Here is a 5,550-nt window from a genome sequence, read left to right as displayed (position 1 = left end):
CTTGTCTCTATAATCTGGTCTCTGAATTGTGCCTGTGGAAAAATGTACATGCACACATTGGGCTGCAGTTAACACCTGAAGTACGAACCCTGTTTTGAACTTGAAAACTCAGCTGTACTCCTAAATACGTTGTGTCTTATAGTTTATTTAATCAGAGAGGAAAAGACAACAACCCAAACTGTCACTCTGCGTTATAAGTCCATGAGGTGCTGACAACCTGGCTATCGTGTACATTGTCACTCCATTTTGGAATACAGCTCTGGTCCGACATGAAAAGTTTCAGAGAAGAGTGCTAATCTGAAATGTGAAACCACATCCTTATCAGGATACACTGAACAGATCAGACTTTGAGCACCAAAAGGAGATGACCGAGGGGTGATGTCAGATGGTCAGGGAAGAAGGAAACAAAGGACAGTTATTCACTGCCTCTCAGTAATACAGCACTGCCTATTGTTGGTCAGCATTAGAGACTTATATGGCAGCTTGGCACTTGATAGTAAGACTTGGCTTTAATTGTATTTTAAGTAGCATCCATGGAAGGGGTTCTCTGGTCATCTTAGCAAGGATCCCACTGCTCTGAACCCCATCCGAATCTCAGACAATCCTATCCATCTGCTTTCCAGGAATCCCTAGACACATCTCCATGCTCAGCCTTGGGTCTTCCTGGTTAATAACATATTTCCTCAGCTGTACATAGATGTGCCTGTCCCTGAGAGTGGGGCGCCTCAAAAGTTCCTGTGGTCCAAGGCTGGGCAGAGTCACCTGAACTCACCTAAGGAAGCCTGAATAGTTAGATGTGGTTGCATAGGTAGACTGTGATTTAGGATGGTGATAGCTACCTGCCTCAATGTTATGGTCTATTAGTGCATTAAGCATTTCTCCAGGGACTTTGGTCATGACTGGACGTGATACTGTGATATTGTACTTGTGTCTTCTGCACTTGGTTGCTGTCGTAATGACTAGGCCATGGAGTATCTATCCCAGCAGGTTTGCACTTGCCACTGCTCCTCCCAAAATGGAGCCACTTGGTATCTATGTTGGCCAGTAGACAGGCTCTGTGAAGGAAGATGGCCTTGGCTCCCCACTTGCCCACCCCTACCACTGAGTAGGTGAGGTAGAGCTGGATCCTGCAAGGACTGTGTTGACCATCTTATTGCTGGTGGCATCTTTCTCCTTGACCTGCTGGCCTGTGAAGTATCAGGACTATGTCTCCCTGCCTTCAGCAGCATCCACATATCTCCATTAACTGTAAAGAAGACTCCACAGGGTATTGATGGCTGCCAGAATGCTCCACTCCTCTCCCAGATGCCTAAAATTGCAGTGGAGCTTTGCCTAAATGAGTCTGACTGGAGTCGGTCCAATGTGTCTGCTCTAATGGGTGGTTTTATTGCCTCAGCTACAATTGTTTTGGAATGTGCTTTGTTTATAGCGATAATTGATCATGTCTTTGTTAGCAGTGAATTAGTGGCAGCTGGAAGATCTAAACTCTAATTTTCCTTCGAATAGGAAGAAATGTTATAACTTTCATTGCTCATATATGAGAATATATATGTATATATATATATATATATTTCCTCTTCTTCCCACAGTTTTGGAAGTGTTTCTCTAAATGTGCAACTCACAACTGGGGCTCATCTTTCTCATTTAAAAAGATGGTTTGATATTTCCCTTTGTCAGAGGGAATCTAACAGAATGCTTTACAAATATTAATCCAACATAATCCAGCTTTCATAAGGAACCTAAAGGGGAGCATTCCTGGGTGCCACAAGAATAGAAACACCTGAGCTCATTAGTATTAGCTAGGGCAATTTGGTATGCACATAGAATACAGTGATGAGGGGACCAGGAGGCATGATCTGCCTTAAGCGTACCCACTTGGGCTCATCAAGGTCTGCAAGATAGACAGAATTTCTGTGAGATGAATGAAAACCTCTGAATAACAAAACCCTGACATTTGGAATGGAATATTTTAACACTGGCTTCCAATTTAATGGTCACAGAAAGCAAAAATTAGCAGTCTGGCTAAATACTGTGGCATTTTAAAAGCCACTCCAGGCTGTGTACAGAGCCGCTGCAATTCTCCAGTGACCACAGGCTCCGGCAGTGAGCAGGGCCCTTGGTTAAGCACCTTGCCCACCTCTGGCTGCCTGCATCATGATGGGATGAGGTGGGCACCTCCTAGGTGGTCCATCACTCAGGAGAGGTGCACTGTGCTGTCTATCTCTGTTTCTCTCAACTCCTTAGAGAAGGCAACAAGGAACGGTGGGATGGGTCTGGGACAATCATCTCCATGGGCTCGGGGGAAGCTGTTTGGTTTTCCTGTCTTTGTTTTGCTGCTTAGGAAGGTAGCTAAACAACAGCAATAACAAAATGGCTGCACAACTCTGTGGTGAGAATTAGAGTATATGCAGAGTGCTTAGGCAAAGAACATGGCTTAAAATACAGACAGGCTTTAGAGCACTGCCTGATTTTTCAAGTAATGAGGGATATTCACTTTGATTCAGGAAGGGTCAGCTGAAACCTGACTTCAAGACTGAAGCATCTGAATCGATTCCTCCTTCTATGCTCTCATAAAAGAAACTTGTTTTGCTGGGCTGGAGCAGGAAATGAGCAGAAGCCAATAACAACACAAACCAACCTCCAGTTTCCATCAGCTATGGGCAATGAGCAGGTGTCGTGTACTTCCTGCTCTTTGATCCCTTTACTTTAAATACTTCACAGCAAAAAAAAAACCAACCCAACAAAAAAACAGCTAAAAAGCTGCTGAAGACTTGAGCTGCGTTACATGGTATGCCAGGATGCAACACTGCTATGCTCTTCTCTGCTTGAAGTAAAATACTGGACAGAGCAGCTGTTCTAGTGCCCGTTACCCCAAGTTCAAAAACATTGTGCTGGCTAGTTTGACATCTTACTCTCCCATCGTACTTTTGTTTGCAGAGACAAGAATTAACAGGCCTGACGGAAATGATTTTTTATTTTATTTGTAAAGCTGTACATTCAAATGTATCACTTGAGGTTTTGCAGGTTCCAGGCAGTCCCCTACTCTGTCTGTCTGTAAGTGCTTCATGGACATCTTCTTCAGAAACCTGGGCTGTTATTTCAGGCACCTCTCTGTGTCTCAAAGCCTCAGGATGCCCCAAGCTTTAGTGCCCCTCCTGGCTAGCAGCACAGGCTGTGGGTAACTGTACTTCCCAGCAATGTTAAGTGAGGAACAACTGGCAGCTGGCAGCATCCAGCCCCATGCACTGAGCTCTTTTGAGAATAGGGCTCTTATTTTTTACTAACCTTTCAAAAAGAGCCCAGGGAGTCTTAGAAGGCTGAGAGACAATGTCCATTTGAAAACAGATATTTTGATGCAAAACACCTGAACTAAAATTTCTGCCACCTCTATTCACAAGTCCCCAAATTGCCAGCTATGTGCTCCCGTAATTACTGATCCCAGCTGGAAGAGCTTAGTGCCCAGCTGGACAAGGACAGCCTCAGACATTTAGTTCCCATCAGGGAAAGGAAGAGCTCTGCAGTGCTAGAGGGCATTGGTCTGGGTTCTGGTTATGAATGATCGTGCTGAGATGTTCTCCTCCTACTGTTCACCATGTGAAACCTAGTGTGGCTGATTGGGAAGACTTGCTGAGCTGTTTCAAAGGTACCGATGTCCTTAATTACTCTGCAATGGGTTCTTCCTCACCTTTGCTGTTGGGATTAGATCAGATGAAAGAAACTGTGCTTTAACCTTGCAAAACTGGAGACTATTGCTGATTTTGAAAAGCGAGTCCTTTGCATTTCATTAATAGATTCTTTTTCTATTCAAATTTAACGAAGGCAAGAAGAAGAGCTCTGAAAAATGCAGCCATCCATGACAAAGCATAAAAAGCCCCTTAGAAGCTGGAGACTGGTGTCTGTAGGCTGGAGTCCTGCTGTGTAGTGGTGTACAGACACTGCTGGAGAAAAAGATGAACATTTCTCTGTGTTGGCAGGTCAGAGAACAGACATAAGCCTTTCAGTGTGGGTGCTGATGTTCTGAAGCCATACCTGTTCTTGAAAAACTTCACTGCTGCTAAATCTCTCCAATTCTAGAGGCAGTGGGGCTCCGTTGCTGGAGTCTGGGTATGCTCCGCTGCCTCTGCCAGCAGTGTTTGAGTGCTGCTCTTGGAGCATCCTGCTGTGTGTGCGTGTGGAGGGGAGGGGGTTAGAGGTTGAGATGTGTTGGGCTCTCCAGTGATGCTGTCAGGGTTTGGTGCTCCTATCTCCTTCATTGCTCCAGCACACTCTGCAGATAGCTGCTTGCTGACAATGGGGTGAGATTCTACTGGCTTGAATTCTGTCTGGACAGAGCAAATGGGCAGGATATCACCTTGCTCTGAAGCTCATGGGTGAGGCAAAAATGTGTTGGGTGTGTGGGCACTTGTGCAAAAGTGCTCGCACCTGAATCCTGCTCTCATTGCAACGTGCTCATTGCTGCACGTGGGCACTGGAATTAAGCATGGGACTGCTCTTTCTGAGCTGATTTTGCCTGTAAGAACTGGCTCTTCCAGTAGATCTTCATTTTGTGCTGGGCAGTCCGAGTGCCTGTTTTACTGTGTTCCTATGAAGGGAGCTCATGGTGACTGCTGTAGGAGGCAGTGCCTGGGCAGCTGGATCCAGAACTGTGGGATTCCTGCTCCCCTGCCCCACCCGGGACCTTGCTGGACCAGGGGAAGCTGTTGTTCCCTGCTGTAGCTTTGCCTTTCAGCAGCTCAGGAGGCTGAACTTCTTATATGAGTGAACGATAGTAACAAAAACAGACAACAAAGCAGTGAAATGGCAGGATTTCTGTGATATGTGTGAAAAGTCCCTGGAGTGTGTCCCTTAAAAACATTTCATATCCTACGCAGAGAAAGTCAGGCATCTTTCCAGACAGCTTGCTTTGGAAAAGCTGTGCTGCTGCTCACATGGCAAGTGGCACAGGGTTTCTAGTACACCACTAGAGCACGTGTTTTAAAGCCACTGGCTGACCTAATGATGCCTTGTCCAGGTGGGCTGGGTTGGGGGTGCTGCCAGCTATTTCCTGCACGTTCTCTCTCTGTATGGAAACCCTTCCTGGGTAGGTCTCGCTGTGGTGCTGCACTGGCACAGTCCTCTGGCCCTGAGGCCTGTCCTGTCCTTGTAACAAACACTGTGCAGCAGTATGGGTGCTGTGCCTTGCTTGTATGATGCATGCAGCATCACCACCCTGATCTGAGGTGCTGCATAACCCCTGTGGTATGTTTGGGAAGTGGCTACTGCTGTGACTGGGACTGCAACCAACATATTGCAGTCAGAGCTTAATGCTCATCAGCATGAAATCCTTTGTACCCCAGATCTGAATACAAGCTTCTGCTTTGGCACTTGTAAGATGCTTCTTAATCAGATGCTTAAATGCCCCTTTGCAACACCTGTTAATTTAGGGCCTCATGTCAGGCTGCCCCTGTGACTGGGAAATGTGCATTTGCTTCAAGTCTTATTTGAAAAGTTATCTTTGTAAGGAAATGTAGGATTTCCTCTATTCCTGAGCGCATTTCTCACAAAGTACCA

Source organism: Excalfactoria chinensis, chromosome 3 (assembly GCF_039878825.1).
Source record: "Excalfactoria chinensis isolate bCotChi1 chromosome 3, bCotChi1.hap2, whole genome shotgun sequence".
Taxonomy (NCBI): domain Eukaryota; kingdom Metazoa; phylum Chordata; class Aves; order Galliformes; family Phasianidae; genus Excalfactoria; species Excalfactoria chinensis.
The sequence above is the reverse complement of the archived record's forward strand: the minus strand, read 5'-3'. Positions refer to the sequence as shown.